Source organism: Xenopus laevis, chromosome 8L (genome assembly GCF_017654675.1).
Source record: "Xenopus laevis strain J_2021 chromosome 8L, Xenopus_laevis_v10.1, whole genome shotgun sequence".
In the NCBI taxonomy this organism is placed as follows: Eukaryota; Metazoa; Chordata; class Amphibia; order Anura; family Pipidae; genus Xenopus; species Xenopus laevis.
The window spans coordinates 64,255,871-64,279,394 of NC_054385.1; positions in this window are offsets into that span (position 1 = coordinate 64,255,871).

The window sequence follows — 23,524 nt, forward strand, 5'->3', positions numbered from 1 at the left end:
GATATGTAAGTATATTTTTTTGATTAAATACATTTTTGCCTGTTTACAAATTGAGTGTGCAATCCTTTTATTTAATATTCTATTTGTAAAAGTAGCTGGGCTTCATACTAATAAGTTATATGAGGTGGTTTATAGCATACACCAATGATAATTTTCTTTGTAACATTTAGCCCAGTCAAAATTTCTAACCAGATGGATTCTACACCCTCACCAGTACCAGCAATGGTTATTACTTAAGTGCATGGCTTTAATTCAGGCTTTACATACAAACACACTCCTCCACCCTTTTTAATCCCTCTGTCCCTCCTAATAAGGGTATAACCATATAAATTCACAGTTCAGTAATAATGTTTTATCCCACCAGGTCTCAGTGATACCAATTATATTATAATATTTAGAGCATGCAATTAATTCTAGGTCTCCCATTTTACCTGACAATCTATGTGCATTTGCCAGCATTCAGCAGAGGTTACTTAATTTTATTCTGAGCTTTGCATTACTTACTGGAGAATTATATCTTGTTAGTAACAGAGTGACCTCCTTAGCTGATAAACTGTATGCCCCCTCAATCCTCCCCATCACCTCTTTCTAATCCCACTGCCCCATCTACCCTAGCTTCCCCATTAATTCTTTATCTCACCCAGCCCCCTTGACTAGTTTAAACAATCCTCCAACCTCTTAGACATTCTTTCCCCTTGCACAGTAGACCCCATTCCATTGAGGTGCAAACCATCACGACTGTATAGTTTGTTCCCCAAGGAAAAATCAGCCCAGTGCTCTAGGAACCCAAACCCTTCCTTCCAAAACTTGAGTCACGCATTTAGCTTTCTAAGCTCCCGCTGTCTTTCTAAACTTGCACATGGCACAGGCAAAATTTCTGAAAAATGACATTTGTAGAACTTCCCTTAATCTTGGAGCCTAGATCCCTGAACCCACTCTTTAAGGTCTTTGTCATTAGTACCAAGATGTACTGACCACCACCACAGAGGTAAGCAATTTGGATCTCTTACTCCAAATCTGCATATATATATATATTAGGGATGCACCAAATCCACTATTTTGGATTTGGCCGAACCCCCGAATCCTTCACAAAAGAACCAAATCCGAAACCTAATTTGCAAATGCAAATTAGGGATGGGATGGGAAATACTTCCTTGATTTGTGCCAAAAAGTCACGCTTTTTCCCTTCCCGTTCCATAATTTGCATATGCAAATTAGAATTCAGATTCGGTTTGGCTGGGCAAAAGGATTCAGTGCATCCCTAATATATATGGCAGTCTGTGCACTGGGTCAGACCTTCAATCTTGCTAGCGCTCATTTTCCCAGTTACAGATCAAAACAGGAATAAAAAAAAAGGTAGGATTTACAATAAACTTTTGACCTTGGTTAAACCTCCTTTAGTTTGAAACTCCTGTGTTTGTAACAACACTTACAAAGCACCCACTAACTCCTGTGTTTGTAACTCCACTTACAAAACACCCACTTAAAGGGATACTGTCATGGGAAAACATGTTTTTTTACAAAACGCATCAGTTAATAGTGCTACTCCAGCAGAAGTCTGCACTGAAATCCAGTTTTCAAAATAGCAAACTGATTTTGTTATATTCAGTTTTGAAATCTGACATGGGGCTAGACATATTGTCAATTTCCCAGCTGCCCCCAGTCATGTGACTTGTGCTCTGATAAACTTCAATCACTCTTTACTGCTGTACTGTAAGCCTAACAACAGAACAATGGGAAGGTAATGAGCAAAGCAGCTCCCTAAAGCTGGCCATAGATGCAAAGATCCGATCATATGAATCATCGTACGATCGGACTTTCCCATCTCCCGACCCGCCACTAACCATTCAGATCAAAGTCTTACCAGTCAGATTAGTAAAAGAACAGATCAGCAATGTTCTGCCCCTGACAGCAATCGTACGATATCTATGTCCAACCAAAGCTAGTGACAGTCTCCCACTGAAAATCGTACTATCGGCAATACACGCAGAGATATTATCGGCAGCCGACAGAAATTTTCTAACCTGTCCAATCGACCAAACGACCGATCTCCGCCAGATGAAAAATGTCAGGACTCTCCACACACGTTCCGAAAATCATACGAATCCTAGATTCGTACGATCAGATCTTTGCCTCCATGGCCAGCTTAACACAAGATAACAGCTCCCTGAAAGATCTAAGAACAGCACTTAAAGGAACAGTAACTTCAAAAAATAAAAGTGTTTTAAAGTAATCAAAATATAATGCAGTTTTGCCCTGCACTGGTACAGCTGTTGTGTTTGCTTAAGAAACACTACTATTGTTTATATAAATAAGCTGCTGGGGCAGCCATTCAAAGGAGAAAAAGCTCAAGTTCACAGCAGATAGCAGATAAGCTCTGCCTGTCTAATGGTGTTATCCTTTATCCATTAGTTAACCTGTGCCATATAGCCATTTTTCAATTTCCACCATTGCTCCACAGCAGCTTGGTAATATAAACTATAGTAGAGTTTCTGACGCAAACAGATCAGTTTTAACAGTGCAGGGCAATAGTACATGCTATTTTCCTTACTTTAACCCTTTGCCTGCCAAGCACGTACGCTGTACGTTCTGGCAGGCAAGGGCTTTAACTGCCAAGCACGTACATTGTACATTCTTGCAGTTTAACATGCTGTACTCTGCATCAGCGGCTTTAGCCGCCTCTGCAGAGACTTAGCAGTGCTGACAGCCCCCTGGGCAACAAGGCTGGGGGGCTGTCATGTCGGTCCTGCAACAGGATTGTTGCAGGATCAACCTAAAATCGCAGAAAGAAGCAACTTACCAGCTCCTCCGTCTTCCTTCTGCTCTCTGCTGCTCTCACGCACTTCCTGGCTGCAGTGACTCAGCACACACGCTGTTGAAAGAAGATTAGACTCTCTCTCCTGCTCCAGCAATGGTAAGTGGACTTTATTTGATAAATTACACACTACACAAACACTACATACACACTACACTACATTGTATAGATCTGTACACAGTTACACAATCATTTTAGTAAAGATTTTTTTTTTTTTTTTTTAATTTTTTTTGGAAAGTTATGTACACTTATTTTTTTTTTTTTTTTTTTATTCTTTTATAAATTGATAGTTACATCAATGACATAAATGTACCATAACAACAGAAATACATGCAAAACAAATGCAATAATTAATAAGGTAATTAATACAAGCATTCTAATATATTAATTAAAAAAAAAAAAACAAATAAATCAAATTTCTAGTACAACAAGTACAAACTATATTGAAAATGGATATTATAGGACTATTGTCTAATATATAGTCCTAATCTAGATTTTATTATTTTCGTAATAGTACTAGCTAGTGTCATATAATTTTAATGCCATGGATCTATGGTGAATAAAGAATTGAGTCAAGTTTGGATCTATCAGTTTGAGAAAAGTTATTCATGAAAATTTTCCATTTAGACAAAAAATTTGTACGATTCCTCACGCTATCAAATTTAAAAGCAATAGCTTCATTTGTACATAGAGTTTTCAGCTCCGTGATGACATCCATTATCTCAGGAGGATTCGATTTAATCAAATTTTTGAGGATGCTTCTCTTGGCTGCAATTAATATTAAATGTGTGTAATGCAGCGAGTATGATATATTCCCATATTTAGGTTTAAGAATGTGATGGGATGATTTGATTGAATCATCCGAAAGATTTAATAGGGCATTTTTTGGAGTTAGTTTATATTTAGAACATAGATTAGTATTCAGATGACATTCAACATCTTGCCAAAAGTTTTTGATGTAAGAACAATCCCATAATAAATGGAATGTATTGGGTAAAAGAATGCTGCATTTAGGGCATTTTTCATGTAATATTGTATTTTTTGAGCTGAAGTTAAATCCTTTATAAGCTAAATGGATGAATCTAAAATTTTGATCTCTCCATATTTCTGTGTTGATAAATTTATCGAAATATTTTATAGAATTGATTAGCATTTCCGGGGAGATTTCCATTTGTAGATAAGTTGACCATTTATTTGCTGTTAGAACCATCGGATGAGATTTAACATTGGAATCATTCCATATTAAAGACTGAATCCTTCTGATGTTATTATGAGAAGACTTTAGACTATTAAGCGCAGATAAAAGGTGGGAATCATAAGTAGCTATGGAATCAGTTTGGTTCTTTTTTTTAAACCAATGTGACAATTGAAAATAATGTAATTTTTCTTTATCCGGAATTTGAAATTTATCTCTGAAGTTATACCAGTCCAAAATCTTTCCTGTAGATGGAGATGCAATATCCTTTATATAATTAACCCCTTTTTGTTTCCAACAAGGTAGTGAAAGGGGAGAAGAAAGAAGTAGACAGTGTTGAATTCTTTATTACAGGTAAATATGGAGTAAAATTATAATTTGACTTAAATTTCTTGTGCATAAGTCTCCAAACAGCAAAAGTATCTCTGTAAAGCGGATTCTCTTTTATTTCAGTTGGTTGATATTTAAGAGGTTTATGTATTAGTTCCAGAATGTTTTCATTAGAATTAGTTATGAGTTCCAAAGCCTGGTTTGTAAATTTACCAATTTCTGCCATCCATTCCACTAAATATCGGGTTAAAGCAGACAGATTGAAAAATCTATAATCAGGAATAGCAAGCCCCCCAAATTGTTTAGGGTGTATAAGTTTATTCAGAGCTATTTTTGGAGGTTTTCCTTTCCATAGGAATTGAATAAGTGCTGACCTTAACTTGTTAATGTCCTTATGTTTAATTAATAAAGGTAGGTTTATGATATTGTAAATACTTTTCGAAAAAATCATCATTTTGTAGAATGCAATTTTGCCTTTTAAATTTAGAGGAATATTTTTCCATTTGTTACATAGGGAAATTATGTTTTTTATCATAGGAGAATAATTTAGAGAGTAAAGCCTATGGAGATCTGACGGAACATAAATACCTAGGTGTTTAATAAACGGGAGACTTTTGTTTAGTCTCATTTGCTGTAACATGTTTAAGGAAGTTTTTCCATAAACATCCATGAGTTCTGATTTATTTAAATTGATTTTAAATCCAGAGATAGCTTCAAAACTTTGGATGATGGAGAATATCTTGGTTAAGTTTTTATTTGGATCTTTGACAAATAGAAGTAGATCATCTGCAAAAGCTGTTAATTGAACTTTTGAATTGTTTATGTATAGGCCAGGTAAACAATCAGCATTTTTTAACGTTCTAATTAATGGTTCCAATGATAGATTGAACAACCTTGTCTAGTTCCTCTCTTTAGGTGTATTGTTTTTGAAAGTTCACCTGCAGCCAAAATCTGAGTAGTCGGGGTTGAGTATAATAATTGAATTAGATCAGTAAATAGGCCTTTAAAACCAAATGCTTTAAGAGAGTCTGTTAGATGTTGCCAGCAAATGTTGTTGAATGCTTTCTCCGCATCAATTCCTATTAGTGTGGTTGGAACATTACTTGTTTTTGCTGAGTAGATTACTTTTATTATGGTTCTAATATTTTTAGTGCCTGATCTTCCCTTGGTGAATCCACTTTGTTCAGGAGAGATGAGATTTGGTAGAATATTGGAAAGACGGTTGGCTATTATTTTTGTAAGAATTTTCACATCTTGATTAATTAGAGCAATTGGTCTGTAAGATGATGTAAGAGATGGATCTTTACCTTGTTTTAGCAGTACTGAAGTATATGAGTTGAAACCGGAAGGGAGAAACTTTTTGTGGGTAATCATAAAATTGAATAAATGTGTTAGGTAAGGAGAGAATTCATCTATTAAACATTTATAAAAAAGGCCCTGTTAGTCCATCTGGTCCACCCGCTTTGTATTTCTTCAAAGATGAAATTGTAGATCTCACTTCTTCCTCATGTGATATTTTTGGAAGGCTTAAATTCTCTAAGAGTGTTTGTCTCTGCGTACTATCTGTATTAGTGGAATAATAGAGTTTATCATAATATGACTTGAAAATCTCTGCTGTCTGTGTTGGATTATGCGTTATTTTGTCGTCGGCAGATTTGATAGCAGATATCTTATGGCTTTTAGACCAATTTTTTGTCAGGTTGGCTAGCATTTTATTTGGTTTATTACCAAAGTTGAAATATTTAGATTTCATGTAACTCTGATTAATATCATCCTTAATGGATAGCCAAGACTTCAATTCTTTTATGGAGTTTTCAAATTCCACCTTAGAGATTTGTGTTGGATTTGTTTTAAATGTCATATAAGCATTCTTTTGTTTCCCACTTAGTTCCAATATCTTTGAATTCGTTTTCTTGGTAAATTGAGATCTGAATGAAGTTATTTCTCCCCTAATGTATGCTTTCCAGGTATCCCAGAGAAGTATTGGATTGCTTGAGTGAAGTATGTTGTCAGCTAAGAAGCTTTTCCATTTGTCTTTAAGCATTTGTTGAAAGTCAGGTCTAGATGACAAAAATATTGGAAATTTCCAAGGGATATATGACTTTGAAATATAATTCTTTATTAGCGTAATGCTTATAGGGGTATGATCCGAAAAATTAAAATCTCCTATCCTTGCATCAGAAACATGACTAAGTAGGTTAATGGATGTGAGTAAATAGTCTATTCTTGTCCCAGATCCATGTGAATGTGAATAGAAAGTGAATTCTTTACTTGAAGGATTTAAAATTCTCCAAACATCTTTAAGATTAGTGTGATCTAAAAATTCCGTGAAAATTTTTGACTTGCCTGGTGACGGTTTGCATGAAGTATTACATTTATCTAAAGTCCAAATATGTGATTCATTAAAGTCTCCTCCTACTATCACATTAAATGAGTTAAGTGAATTTATTCTATGAATAATATCCTTGTAAAATTCAGGTTTATTATTATTAGGGGCATATATAGAGCAAATGTTCCATAGCTGATTTTGAAGAAAGATTTCCGCATGACAAAATCTACCACTATTATCTCTAGATGATTTTACTAGATGGAAATTTAACTTTTTGCTAAATAAAATTGCTACACCACCTTTCTTATTTATTGCAGGGGAATATATGTTATCGGCAACCCAGGAAAAACACAGCTTCCGATTTTCCTCATCATTCAAGTGTGTTTCCTGGAGGAGAGCAATATCCGCTTTGTAATTTTTTAATTCTTGCAAAATTCTTTTTCTTTTGATTGGGGAATTAATACCATTTACGTTCCATGAAATAATTGTAATGTTATCCATAAGTATATATTTTTAAATAAAATGTATGCCATAACGTCAATACACTAGCCTTGTACCATTTGTTTTCATTAATATCCATTAGACAGTAGCAGTAAGAACATTTTGGGTGATAAAAAATCTCAAAAAAACATGTATAGATAGTGAAGTAATAACATAACATTGTTAAACTTACAATAATTTTTAACTTTAAAGCTTCACTTTTTTCCTTGAGTGGAAATTTGCAGCTTAATAAACTCAAATATAGAGATTAACCAGTAAAGGCTAGAACCGCCTCCTCCTAAAGAAAAGGAAATTAGGAAATTTGGGCCCATATATATATCCATATAGACCTTTTATACAATATAACCTCAATTGTATATAATTCTACCTATCAAACACCGTGACCTTATATATAGGAATTCAAGTGTCCATCTCTATTTGTTGTGATGGGGAAATCCTCTCAGCCAGTGGGGATCTGGATCTGTGGTCAAGCTCCTTCCCTTTTGAAGTAGACTCTTCTCTGGAGAGATGAGAGTTGTAGTTTAAGTTTGCCCTCACTTCTTTATTATGACTGGAAGAAGAAGCAGTTGTGGGACGTGTGGATGAGTTTGCAAAAGGTAGTTTTTTTGGACCAGATTGTACGTCAAGATGGGCAACAAATCGTTCAGCTTCCTTGTAATCCAGGAAGGTATGGGTTCCAGTTGTTAGGAATACTTTCAGGATAGCAGGATAAATCATGGCAAACTTTATTTTTAGTTGAAACAAAGATTGACATACTTTAGAAAAGCTTTGCCTTTTCTTCGATAAGGCTGGTGAAAAATCTTGAAAAGAAAGCCTTAGGCAACCATTTTGAAATAAGAGCACTAAGTGACTCCTGTTTGTAATGCTCAGGGATACCAATGAAACATAAATTGTTTCTTCTGGACCTATTTTCCAGGTCCTCTGTTTTGCTTTCTAGCTCTTTTACTTTTTTTTCCAGAATCATTATTTTATTAGTGGAAGATGAAGCATTATCTTCTAGAGAAGAAATCCTTTCCTCCATTTCTGTGATACAGTCATGCTGTGAGGTAAGCTGAGCAGATAGTTTACCAATGTCACACTGTATCTTTTGTACAGCTTTGTCAATTGAGGCTTCAATGATAGGGTGCAACATATTGGCAACTTCTGTAGCCATTTGTTTAAAGAATAAGTCATTAGGTATGTCAGTGTGAGATTGTACTGAAACTTGCGTGTTATTTGCAGAGCACACTGTCGCCATCTTGTGAGGGGCCCCAGCGTCTTTTTTCCGTTTACTATCTGGGCTGGACACGTCAGGAACACTTTGTTTTAACTTTTTCTTCGGCTTTGGTGAGTCTCCCGCCATTTATAGGGTTTGAAACTCTAACCGAGCCCTTGAAAATTCAGTTGTAAGGAGGGCACACTGCGGAGCAGCCTCACTGTGCTGCAATTCACTCAGGCGCCATACCGGAAGTCTCTGTACACTTATTTGCACTTATTTGCACTTATTTCACACTTATATACACACTGTCACACCACTTTTAGAAGTGTATACACATGTATACACAAAAAACTCACAAAGAGGGATTTTTTTTTTTTTACTTTTTCATTTTACTAATTTGTGTTTTTTTACCCCTAAAAACCATTTGTTTTGGCAGCATGACTATTGGGTAATCGATTTTGGCCACTAATTATGCTGTTGGATCAGTAATTTTGTTGTTTCATTGATTTACACAATTTTTGTGGTTTTATTGCAATTTTATCCCTGCATTATTTTTCCTTATGTATCTTTAGTATAGTTTTGCTGTTTGGTGCTTTGGTATAGAATGATAGATTTTACTTTGATCCGTCAGAATATGTACTTTCCAAAAATGTATGCTGTTCTGGGGGCTTTTTACAGTTTGGGGGTCTTACAACACATAACGCAAAGTTGGGGTACTGTTTTCAGCAGCTTAGTTGGCTAGTGTGAAAATTCATATGCATGTTTTTCATTTGGGGTCCGTACACCACATACTTTGGTAAATCTATGCATATTGGGCATCAAGCTATTCATCAGACCTCTGACGTCCATATTTAGGGTGATTTTTCTTTGTACGTAAAACATTGTGTGCGAAAAATGCGGCAAACTGCAGCATTTTTAGGCAATTTTCAGAAATGTTGTAAAAACCTCTAAGTTGAGAAAAGCTTTGCAGTTTGGTAGTTTGGTGTAGAAAGACGTCTTTATCTTTGTTGGATTCGTCAGAATGTGTACTTTCCAAAAACATATGGTTTTGGGGGTCTTTGCTGTAAGGAGGGTCTTGAGGCACATAATATGAAGTCAATGGTCTATGTTCACAGAAGGCGAATCGGCAGCGGAGAAAACTCATATGCACTATTTTTATTTGGGGTCTGCACATGCCAGCTGCCTTGGTGTATCTATGCATATTGGGCATCAAACTGTTCAGTAGTCCCTTGGCATCAATATTTATGTTATTTTACAATTGTATGCAAGAAATTGGGTGAGATAAATGTGGCCAATTGCAATATTTTTAGGCGATTTTCAAAAATGTAAAAACCGTTGCTTTTATCGCCAAATTTAGGAAAGACTTGCGACTTGGTACTTTGGAGTACAAGGACATGTATACCCAATTTGGGTTTGTGGGAATGTGTACTTTCCAAAAATATATGGTTTTCTGGGGTGAACTTACTTTTTTCTACATTTGCCCCCCTCAAACAAATATAAATGTGTTGATTTTGCAGTATCTGAAATGACAAACCATATGGGGGTCTTCTTTTGGGGCCCCTATATACCACATGCTTAGGTACACCTATACATATTGGGCATCAAACTGTTCAGAGGACCCTAAGCTTTCATATTTGGGGTGATTTCTCTTGATACCTAAAAGTATGTGGGTAATACGATGCTGCAGGGTAGAAATTTTGAGGTGATTTTTGGAAATGTCACCGAAATCACCACATTTAGGAAAGATTTGCAGCTTGGTACTTTGTAGTACAAAGACATGCATACCTAATTTAGATTCGTGGGAATGTGTACTTTCCGAAAATATATAGTTTTCTGGGGTGAATTTACCCTTTTCTACTTTTGCCCCCCCCCCCAAAACGATGTAAATGTCTTGATTTTGCAGTATCTGAAATGACAGACTATATGGGGGTCTTCCTTTTGGGGCCCCTATATGCCACGTGCGTGGGTACACCTATACATATTGGGCATCAAACTGTTCAGAGGACCCTAGGCTTTCATATTTGGGGTGATTTCTCTTGATACCTAAAAGTATGTGGGTAATACGATGCTGCAGGGTAGAAATTTTGAGGTGATTTTTGGAAATATCACCGAAATCACCCCATTTAGGAATGATTTGCAGCTTGGTACTTTGTAGAACAAAGACATGCATACCCAATTTAGATTCGTGGGAATGTGTACTTTCCGAAAATATATGTTTTCTGGGGTGAATTTACCTTTTTCTACTTTTGCCCCCCCCCCAAAATGATGTAAATGTCTTGATTTTGCAGTATCTGAAATGACAGACCATATGGGGGTCTTCCTTTTGGGGCCCCTATATGCCACGTGCGTGGGTACACCTATACATATTGGGCATCAAACTGTTCAGAGGACCCTAGGCTTTCATATTTGGGGTGATTTCTCTTGATACCTAAAAGTATGTGGGTAATACGATGCTGCAGGCTAGAAATTTTGAGGTGATTTTTGGAAACGTCGCCAAAATCACCAAATTTAGGAATGGTTTGCGGCTTGTTATTGTGGAGTACAAAGACATGCATACCCAATTTAGATTCGTGGGAATGTGTACTTTCCGAAAATATATGGTTTTCTGGGGTGAACTTATCCTTTTCTACTTTTGCCCCCCCCCAAACAATGTAAATGTTTTGATTTTGCAGTATCTGAAATGGCAGACAATATGGGGGTCTTCTTTTGGGGCCCCTATATGCCACGTGCTTTGGTACACCTATACATATTGGGCATGAAACTGTTCAGAGGACCCTAAGCTTTCATATTTGGGGTGATTTCTCTTGATACCTAAAAGTATGTGGGTAATACGATGCTGCAGGGTCGAAATTTTGAGGTAATTTTTGGAAATGTCACCGAAATCACCACATTTAGGAATGATTTGCAGCTTGGTACTTTGGAGTACAAAGACATGCATACCCAATTTAGATTCGTGGGAATGTGTACTTTCCGAAAATATATGGTTTTCTGGGGTGAACTTACCCTTTTCTACTTTTGCCCCCCCAAAACGATGTAAATGTCTTGATTTTACAGTATCTGAAATGACAGACCGTATGGGGGTCTTCTTTTTGGGGCCCCTATATGCCACGTGCGTGGGTACACTTATACATATTGGGCATGAAGCTGTTCAGAGGACCCTAGGCTTTCATATTTGGGGTGATTTCTCTTGATACCTAAAAGTATGTGGGTAATGCGATGCTGCAGGGTAGATATTTTGAGGAGATTTTTGGAAATGTCGCCAAAATCACCAAATTTAGGAATGGTTTGCGGCTTGGTACTTTGGAGTACAAAGACATGCATACCCAATTTAGATTTGTGGGAATGTGTACTTTCCGAAAATATATGGTTTTCTGGGGTGAACTTACCCTTTTCTACTTTTGCCCCCCCCCCCAAAACGATGTAAATGTCTTGATTTTGCAGTATCTGAATTGTCAGACCATATGGGGTTCTTCCTTTTGGGGCCCCTATATGCCACGTGCTTGGGTACACCTATACATATTGGACATCAAACTGTTCAGAGGACCCTAGGCTTTCATATTTGGGGTGATTTCTCTTGATACCTAAAAGTATGTGGGTAATGCGATGCTGCAGGGTAGATATTTTGAGGTGATTTTTGGAAATGTCGCCAAAATCACCAAATTTAGGAATGGTTTGCGGCTTGGTACTTTGGAGTACAAAGACATGCATACCCAATTTAGATTCATGGGAATGTGTACTTTCCGAAAATATATGGTTTTCTGGGGTGAACTTACCCTTTTCTACTTTTGCCCCCCCAAAACGATGTAAATGTCTTGATTTTGCAGTATCTGAAATGACAGACCATATGGGGGTCTTCCTTTTGGGGCCCCTATATGCCACGTGCGTGGGTACACCTATACATATTGGGCATCAAACTGTTCAGAGGACCCTAGGCTTTCATATTTGGGGTGATTTCTCTTGATACCTAAAAGTATGTGGGCAATACGATGCTGCAGGGTAGATATTTTGAGATGGTTTTTGGAAATGTCGCCAAAATCACCAAATTTAGGAATGGTTTTTGGCTTGGTACTTTGGAGTACAAAGACATGCATACCCAATTTAGATTCGTGGAAATGTGTACTTTCTGAAAATATATGGTTTTCTGGGGTGAACTTACCCTTTTCTACTTTTGCCCCCCCCCCCAAAACGATGTAAATGTCTTGATTTTGCAGTATCTGAAATGACAGACCATATGGGGGACTTCCTTTTGGGGCCCCTATATGCCACGTGCGTGGGTACACCTATACATATTGGACATCAAACTGTTCAGAGGACCCTAGGCTTTCATATTTGGGGTGATTTCTCTTGATACCTAAAAGTATGTGGGTAATGCGATGCTGCAGGGTAGATATTTTGAGGTGATTTTTGGAAATGTCGCCAAAATCACCAAATTTAGGAATGGTTTGCGGCTTGGTACTTTGGAGTACAAAGACATGCATACCCAATTTAGATTCATGGGAATGTGTACTTTCCGAAAATATATGGTTTTCTGGGGTGAACTTACCCTTAAAATCACCAAATTTAGGAATGGTTTTTGGCTGGTACTTTGGAGTACAAAGACATGCATACCCAATTTAGATTCGTGGGAATGTGTACTTCTGAAAATATATGGTTTTCTGGGGTGAACTTACCCTTTTCTACTTTTGCCCCCCCCCCAAAACGATGTAAATGTCTTGATTTTGCAGTATCTGAAATGACAGACCATATGGGGGACTTCCTTTTGGGGCCCCTATATGCCACGTGCGTGGGTACACCTATACATATTGGACATCAAACTGTTCAGAGGACCCTAGGCTTTCATATTTGGGGTGATTTCTCTTGATACCTAAAAGTATGTGGGTAATGCGATGCTGCAGGGTAGATATTTTGAGGTGATTTTTGGAAATGTCGCCAAAATCACCAAATTTAGGAATGGTTTGCGGCTTGGTACTTTGGAGTACAAAGACATGCATACCCAATTTAGATTCATGGGAATGTGTACTTTCCGAAAATATATGGTTTTCTGGGGTGAACTTACCCTTTTCTACTTTTACCCCCCCAAAACGATGTAAATGGCTTGATTTTGCAGTATCTGAAATGACAGACCATATGGGGGTCTTCCTTTTGGGGCCCCTATATGCCACGTGCGTGGGTACACCTATACATATTGGGCATCAAACTGTTCAGAGGACCCTAGGCTTTCATATTTGGGGTGATTTCTCTTGATACCTAAAAGTATGTGGGCAATACGATGCTGCAGGGTAGATAATTTGAGGTGGTTTTTGGAAATGTCGCCAAAATCACCAAATTTAGGAATGGTTTGCGGCTTGGTACTTTGGAGTACAAAGACATGCATACCCAATTTAGATTTGTGGGAATGTGTACTTTCCGAAAATATATGGTTTTCTGGGGTGAACCTACTTTTTCCTTTCTTTGCCCCCCCAAAACAATGTAAATGTGTTGATTTTGCAGTACCTGAAATGACAGACCATATGGGGGTCTTCCTTTTGGGGCCCCTGTATGCCACGTGCTTGGGTACACCTATACATATTGGGCATCAAACTGTTCAGAGGACCCTAGGCTTTCATATTTGGGGTTATTTCTCTTGATACCTAAAAGTATGTGGGCAATACGATGCTGCAGGGTAGAAATTTTGAGGTTATTTTTGGAAATGTCACCAAAATCACCATATTTAGGAATGGTTTGCTGCTTGTTATTGTGGAGTACAAAGACATGCATACCCAATTTAGATTCGTGGGAATGTGTACTTTCCGAAAATATATGGATTTCTGGGGTGAACTTACTTTTTTCTACTTTTGACCCCCCCCAAAACGATGTAAATGTGTTGATTTTGCTGTACCTGAAATGACAGACCATATGGGGGTCTTCCTTTTGGGGCCCCTGTATGCCACGTGCTTGAGTACACCTATACATATTGGGCATCAAACTGCAGAGGACCCTAGGCTTTCCTATTTGGGGTGATTTCTCTTGATACCTAAAAGTATGTGGGTAATACGATGCTGCAGGGTAGAAATTTTGAGGTGATTTTTGGAAATGTCACCGAAATCACCACATTTAGGAATGATTTGCAGCTTGGTACTTTGTAGTACAAAGACATGCATACCCAATTTAGATTTGTGGGAATGTGTACTTTCCAAAAATATATGGTTTTCTGGGGTGAACTTACTTTTTTCTACTTTTACCCCCCCAAAATGATGCAAATGTGTTGATTTTGCAGTATCTGGAATTACAGAACTGCTAGCTCAAATGAGGTGTCTACATTTTAGGGCCCCTATATGCCACATGTTTGGGTACACCTATATATATTGGGCATCAAATTGTTCAGCGGACCCTAGGCTTTCATATTTGGGGTGTTTTACATTGATACCTAATGATTTGTGGGAGATATGATTCTGTAGATTGGAAGCTTTGAGGTAATTTTTCAAAAAATTCACCAATTTCTATAAAACATTATAACTTTAGGAAACAATTGCAACTTGGTAGTTTGGAGTACAACGATATATTTACCCATTTTTGATTCACCAGAATCTGTTCTTTCTAATAATGGGTAGTTTTCTAGGGTAAACCTACTGTTAGCGGAATGTTTGGCCTTGAAATCAAAAGTATGCCGTTCGGGGAGCGGAGCTTTGGAAATTTGGTTGTGTACTGCTTGTAGATTTTGATCTATACAAGTGAGAAATCTCCATAAAACGATATATATTTGGTATTGCCGCGTTCAGGAGACATAGACCTTTCCAAATAGGCTTTATTCTCATACATAAAGTAAATGGTGTTTCTGATATATGTGCTTGTTCTTTGTGAAACATGATTTTTTTCATTTTATTGGACACTTAGAAGCCAATATTTTTTTACAGAAGTAGAATTACACCAAAATTCCTGCATATTTTGAAAGTTCAGGTTGTCCTGAAAAAAACAATATATTGTTTTGCTGGGTAAACTAAAAGACCGCCCCAGGAAAGGCCCTTAAAGTGAAAGAGTGCAAAATATCTAAAAACTGCTTGGCAGTAGATGTTCGCATCTAGGACAAAACGGCTGGCAGGGAAAGGGTTAAAACACTTTTTTGGTGTTACTGTTCCTTTAATAGTGTGGAGATGTGAATGGTACTGCTTCAAATTGTATATAATATGTACTCTAAATCTGTCAGCACCTGTGAACTATGCATGTGTTAAAAAAACCCTTACTGCTATTGTGTGTCACATTTAAATGTGTAAGATAAATGCTACAATGTACACATATGCATAGGAAATGTAATTTGTGGTAACTATATTGTGAAGGATTTTAAAATACAGCATGATTGCAAATGCAGTTTTGAAGTTAAAAGTTTTACCTGTGATACAGCCTGGTGTGGTGGCTTGCACCTCTTAAGAGGCAGGCCAGCAGCACTTCCTGGAATTTAAAGGGAATGCTGCAGTGCATGGTGGGAGTTCTGACTCCTATAAAAGGCTGGAGTGATTAGAAAGCAGGGAGTCATTTGTAAAGCACAAGTTGGAAGTGCTGGTTTAAACAAGTGGTGCTGTATGATGCAGAAATCATTTTTTTTATTTGTAACAGTCTGCTTTGCAAGTTTTTGAACTGTTAACAGAAAGTTTCTTATTGTTTTTTATGGAGGTCTGGAAAGTTAAATAAACCTCTGAATTTTTTTCATCAAGAAGAGTATTTTTTTTTTGAGAAAATTTCCCCATGCCTCACATATGGTGTCAGAAGTGGGATGGTTAATGAAGAGTATTGCTCCAAATACATCCACTTAAAATTAGAGGAATTATGTACAAGACCCGTACCTGGCGTACTGTTGCAGGCAAAGAAGCTATGAGCCAAGGTGCCAGACCTAAAGTAAAGCAGACTAAAATGGCAAGCGGATCTGAAAAAGAAGTGGAACTAGAGGGCGCTGTTCCAAGGAAAAGTAAAACCACTATTTCTGGTGCCACAGAAAAGATTGATCCTGCACTTCCAGAAAAGACTTTATCTGAGAGTATTACTGGGTTGATGAAATGGCTGACAGTGCAGCAAGTTGAAGCTGAGAGGAGACATCATGAGGAAACAATGATGTATCGGACTGAACTGCACAAACAGGATGAACGCTGGAAAGATCTGATCCAGATGCTGAGACCAGAGCAACCTGTAGTCCCTCCTCCACAAGTAGCAGTGTCTCCTTGGAAAGACCCAAAGCTAACAAAAATGACTCAAGCAGATGACATTGAGGCCTACCTTACAACATTTGAGAGGGTAGCACTTGCTTGTATGTGGCCAAAGGAACATTGGGTAGTACGGCTTGCTCCATACCTTACAGGTCAAGCCCAAATGGCCTATAGTAATATGGAGATCCATGAAGCAGCACAATATGATCAGGTGAAAGAGGCAATCCTAAGACGTTATAATATTAGTGAGGAGACTTACAGACAGAGATTCCGTCAGTTAAAATACTCTGCTGCTGATAGTCCAAGGGAAGTCTTCACTCGTCTCCCAGACCTGTATATAAAATGGATGAAGCCAGAACTGAAGACCCACCAGCAAATTACAGAGACAATTGTAATGGAACAATTTGTTAAAATTTTGCCAGAGGATGTCGGTTCATGGGTGCAGAAACACAGACCAAAAACTGCTGAGAAAGCTATTTCATTGTCTGAGGACTACTTACTTGCCAAGAAAGATGCTGGTAGACATACCAGGAGGTTCCAGCAGCCACAAGTGCAAAGTGAAATAGCAAAGCAGGAATCTAAGGCACCAGCAAAATCTGATTCAATGGGAATGGTTTGCTTTGAATGCCAAAAAAGAGGACACATAGCCAAGTTCTGTCCCAAGAAGATTAAAAGGGCTTCAACTCACACCTCTTTTTGTGGTTACAGTGACTATACCATGCCGGCACTACTTAATGGACACCCTGTAAATGCCTTGTTGGATACTGGAAGTAAACTCAGCTTGGTAAAGGCTGATTTGGTCACTCAAAAGAAAGTGTTTCCAAAGATTCCAATTACTTGTGTGCATGGTTACACAAAAACCTACCCAAGGTCACACATCGATTTACAAGTTCAGGAAAAGATCTTCACAGTAGAAGTTGCTGTTATTCCTAATCTTCAAGTTCCAGTTATACTTGGGAGAACCGTTCCTGGGTTTGATGACTTATTGAAAGGTGAAGAACAACTCTGTGCTGTGACAACCAGATCACAAGAGAAAAAGGAAGAAGATCCCAACGATGCCTTGGGACATATTTTTCCTTTTCATGAGGATATTGTGGTATCACCCTCCCCAAAGAGACAGACTCTCCCAACACAGCAATTGAATGTCCATAGGAAGAAAGTTGTGATGAATCCTGCCAAGGATAAAGGTGACTATATAAGTATCGGACTATGGGACACTGATATTGCTTTAGAACAAAAACAAGATGCTGGTTTAAAATCTTTATATCAGCAGGGTTTAAAGAACTGTAAAGCAAATGAAAAGGGACTTGTGCCACCCTATTATCTAGTCCAAGTTGAAAAACTGTATAGGGTATGTGTTCATCCCAAGACAGGAGAACATGTAGAACAGTTGGTGGTACCTAAAAAATTTACAGAGCAAATAGTGAGTTTGGCTCATAATATTCCCATAGCTGGTCATTTAGGTTACAAGAAAACCTTAGCTAGAATCCTTTATCGGTTCTACTGGCCAGGGGTATATGACCATGTTATAGCTCATTACCGTTCTTGTCCAGAATGCCAGTACACTGCTTCTGTACCCCCTAAAGCTACTTTGGTACCACTACCCATAATTGATGAGCCATTTAATACTGTTGCCATGGATATAATTGGTCCATTGGAGAAAAGCTCAAAAAGTAACCGGTTTATTCTTACAATAGTGGATTACTGCACAAGGTATCCTGAGGCAATACCAATGAGAACAGTTACAGCTAAAAGGGTTGCTGAAGAGATTTTGAATGTGTTTAGTAGCGTTGGGCTACCAAAACATATCCTTACTGATCAAGGTAGCAATTTTACATCTACCTTACTGTCAGAAGTGTACCATCTTTTGGGTATTAAGCCACTTAGAACAACCCCATACCACCCACAAACAGATGGCCTTGTAGAAAGGTATAATCAGACTTTAAAGAAAATGCTTAAGAAATTTGTGCATAAGGATCCAAAACAATGGGATAAATGGTTGCCATTTCTATTATTTGCATATCGAGAAGTGCCACAAGAGTCAACTGGTTTTAGTCCCTTTGAACTCTTATATGGTAGACGTTCCAGAGGTCTTCTAGATGTTATAAAAGAAGTGTGGGAAGATAAATCTGGTCATCAGAAAAATGTTATTGATTATGTGTTACAAATGAGAGAGAGGTTGCAGATCTTGGTAAAAGTAGCACATGAAAATGTTGAGAAGGCACAAACAAATCAGAAAAAATGGTATAATCAGCATGCCAGGAATAAGACCATTAGAGTTGGTGATCAAGTCTTACTCCTGCTTCCTAGCTGTGAGAATAAACTATTGGCTAAATGGCAAGGTCCACATAAGGTCCTTCGTCAAACTGGTCCTGTTGACTTTGAAATTGAAACTCCAGGTAAAAAATCAACCAGTAAAGTATATCATGTAAATCTACTAAAGCGTTGGTTTGAACCTAAATTCAAAACTAAGAACAATATTGCCTACAATATTGTCTCAGAGTCTACAGAGGATATGTCTGAACAGATTTATAATCTGTTAAAGAGTCAGACTGAATGGAGGGATGTGCAAATTAACCCTGAGTTAACTAAAGAACAACAGGGAGACTTAAAAGAATTGATTAAGTCATACGCTGATGTGTTTATGAGTAAACCTGGACTTGTGTCCCTAGTATGCCATCAGATAGATACTGGGACTCATGCTCCAATTAGACAAAAGCCATATCAAATGCCTGAACTATTTAAGAAAACAGCGGAAAATGAAGTTACAGAGATGCTAAAATTGGGGGTTATTGAACCATCCAAAAGTCCTTGGTGTTCCCCAGTAGTGATGGTTGGGAAAAAAGATGGAACAACAAGATTTTGCATTGACTTCCGTAAAATTAATGCAATCTCCACTTTTGATAGTTACCCAATGCCACACATAGATTATCTCATTGATCAACTAGGTGGAGCAGTGTTCATATCTACCTTAGATCTATCCAAAGGGTATTGGCAGATCCCTCTAGATGTCAAATCTAAGGAGAAAACTGCTTTTATAGTGCCTAGTGGGTTGTATCAGTTTAAAACAATGCCGTTTGGACTACATGGTGCGCCAGCCACTTTCCAAAGGGTTATGGACATACTCCTACGGGACCATGTAGGGTACAGCGCTGCTTATTTGGATGATGTTGTGATCTACAGTCATTCATGGGTAGATCATTTAGATCACTTGAGGAAAGTAATTGCCCAAATAAAGCAGGCAGGTTTTACCATTAACCCAAAAAAATGTTCAATGGGTTTCTACGAAACCAAGTATCTTGGATTTATTTTGGGTAATGGTAAAGTAAAACCAGAAGTCACAAAAGTCCATGCTATTCAGGCTGCCAATATTCCAGCTACAAAGAAAGAAGTCAGGTCATTTCTTGGGCTTGCAGGATACTATCGGCGCTTTATACCTGAGTTTTCTGCCATAGTTGCCCCACTGACTGACTTAACTAAAAAGAACAAGCGAGAGAATGTTACATGGTCAATAGAATGTGAACATGCTTTTCAGAAAATAAAAAATTGTCTGTGTAAGGAACCAGTTTTACAGAGCCCAAATTTTGAAAAACCATTTATTGTACAAACTGATGCGTCAGAGGTAGGACTGGGTGCAGTCCTTAGTCAAGAGATAGATGGTGAGGAACACCCTATCCTTTTCATAAGTCGAAAACTGTTCCCTCGTGAACAGAGATACTCAACTATTGAAAAAGAAGGACTTGCAATCAAATGGGCTTTAGAAGCCTTACACTATTATTTACTAGGGAGAGAGTTCACTTTAATTACAGATCATTATCCTCTAACTTGGATTAATACTATGAAAGCCAAAAATGCTAGAATCACTAGATGGTATCTTGCATTACAACCATTTAAGTTTGAGGTTGGTCATCGGTCAGGGAAGAAGCACCTGAATGCTGACCATTTGTCCAGATATGGTGCTGAGGTAATGTTTGCGGAAGGACAAGCTTCCTTTTAAGGAGGGAGGAATGTGGAGATGTGAATGGTACTGCTTCAAATTGTATATAATATGTACTCTAAATCTGTCAGCACCTGTGAACTATGCATGTAATTAACTAGCTTGTGTTAAAAAAACCCTTACTGCTATTGTGTGTTACATTTAAATGTGTAAGATAAATGCTACAATGTACACATATGCATAGGAAATGTAATTTGTGGTAACTATATTGTGAAGGATTTTAAAATACAGCATGATTGCAAATGCAGTTTTGAAGTTAAAAGTTTTACCTGTGATACAGCCTGGTGTGGTGGCTTGCAGCTCTTAAGAGGCAGGCCAGCAGCACTTCCTGGAATTTAAAGGGAATGCTGCAGTGCATGGTGGGAGTTCTGACTCCTATAAAAGGCTGGAGTGATTAGAAAGCAGGGAGTCATTTGTAAAGCACAAGTTGGAAGTGCTGGTTTAAACAAGTGGTGCTGTATGATGCAGAAATCATTTTTTTATTTGTAACAGTCTGCTTTGCAAGTTTTTGAACTGTTAACAAAAAGTTTCTTATTGTTTTTAATGGAGGTCTGGAAAGTTAAATAAACATCTGAATTTTTTTCATCAAGAAGAGTATTTTTTTTTTTGAGAAAATTTCCCCATGCCTCACCAAGTTCCACTGAGACTGATTCAGTTACATTAAGTAGGAGAAATAACAGCCTGCCAGAAAGTAATTCCATCCTAAAGAGCAGGCACAAGTCACATGACTGGGGCAGTTGGGTAACTGACTAAATGTCTAGCCCCATGTCAGATTTCAAAATTGAATGTAAAAAAATCTGTTTGCTATTTTGATAAATGGATTTCAGTGCAGAATTCTGCTGTAGCAGCATTATTAACTGATGTGTTTTGCAAAAAACATGTTTTTCCATGACAGTATCCCTTTAAAGAGCAACCAGTGTCGGACTGGGACACCACGGCCCACCCAAAAACCTTAGACTAGGGGCCCACTAAAAGACCTTAGATCAGGGGCCCACTCTCAGTACTATTATAATTCCTCTCCTCACAGAACTTCTATTCTGCGAGTCTCTTTTCATAACATGCTATAATCTATTATTCAATCTATTTAGTCTCTTTGTTCTCATAGAAATAGGTAATGGCCATGAAATATGCCAAATGTTTTGAAGCAGGAGGGCCCACTGACACCTGGGCCCACCGGGAGTTTTCCTGGTATCCCTGTGGGCCAGTCCGACACTGAGAGCAACTACTTAAGAGCAAGCTCCACTGGAATCTCAGGGGTTCTATTAATACAGTCTGTTCAGGTGCACTAATCAATACCCACCCACTTCAAACTGAGGGAAAACAACTAACTACAAAGTAAAGCAGGTTGTGACAAACTTGCTGTAAGCATAATAGCACACAAAACTTTGCTATTTAGCACCCAAGCCAGAAAAAAACTATAAAAAATGAAACCACGATATTTAAATATAAAATTACTATAAAATTACAGTTAATAACAAATACTTATCCTTTTCAGTTGATGTTATTAATCCTAACTTGTAAGTATATAATTAAGAGTTTGATTTCAGGTAGTTCTTGATACTCTCCTTTGCACTTGGGACACAGATTTGAAAATATTAGGGTCTGTCTGTTCAGGGAAATCCCAAACACTTTTTTCTTCCTCCTTTCTGATCTTTAAGGGAGGCAATAAAATTATGAGGCACAGTTATCAAAGGAGTGTTCTCTTCCTCTGCATCCAATATAACATCCTTACAGTTAGGAGCAGTCTCTGCTGTGGATGCTTCACTAACTCTGGAAATAACCTCTATAACTCCCCTGTCTCTTTCCAGGGACATCTCCCCCCGAGTCAATACCACAGGTAGCTACAAAATGCACATCTTCCCCAAACTCACTAGGAGTAGAATGCACAGCCAAAAGTGATCCCATAGGTAAGGCTGTTTTACTTACTGCAGTATGCTGAAACTCACTCGACAATTGGAGAGGATTCACCAATTGAAGCCACCTCTTTGGTCTCGGACCCTGTCTCTTCCTCACTTTCTACTGGGGAGGAAGTTAGTTCAGGGTCAGGGGTCACCTCCTCAACTGACCCACAGCTCCTGTAGGGACTACAACTGTTGGGCCACTCTCTGTCAATGTCTTGATTTACCTCCATATCCTCACAGTGGTCTTTAGGAGACTGATGAATGGTCACAGAAAATCCTCCAGACACTGCCAAGTCACTTGGCACACATGCCCACACACAGTGTCCTTAGCATTTCTTAATTGTGGTGGAGAAACAGCAGCTGCAGACACTTCTCCTAAACCATTCAAGTTACCCCTTTGGAGCAACAGGATTGACTCATACACAGAGGCTGCAGCCACGGTCACCTCCTGGGTACTATTGAGGTCACTTACCCCCTCTGCTGGGGAAACTGGAGCTGGGTCAGGCATCATATCCACAAACACCCCATAAATATTCTTGGCCTTTTGTTCAACTGGCAACTTGGGTGGCTATATAAAAGAAGCAGCAGCTGCTGACACTTCCTGCACAATTGCTGTCTCTCTACAGCAGCACAAATGTCTTCTCTTGGAACACTTTTCACTGGTGTGGCAGTGCAAGTGGGTGATTCTTGCCTTACTATAGATGATACATTGCTTGGCAGTGGTGGTAGCACCCTCGTTTTCCTGCCAATATAGCATGCAGGTGATCCTTTGACTTCTTCAAAACCTGAAACATAGGTGGAAGCCTGGGTTTTAGTTTTAATTTTGTCCCTCTCTTGTGTAGTTACAGGTAACCTGGGGTAAATAACTGGATAGCCAATTGGTTGCTTACCCTCAGGGTAATCTCATAAGGCCTGACAAGCAATCAGGTAAGAACCCATGAGGTCAAGGTAGCGAGCCAAAGCCTGATCAATTAAATCTCTAGTACTATCCACAGGCAAACAATCAATTAAAAGTGCATTTTTTTTGGGTTCACCTTTGCTTTAAGGGCCCATGCATAGGCTTGGTATAGCATTATAAGTGGCA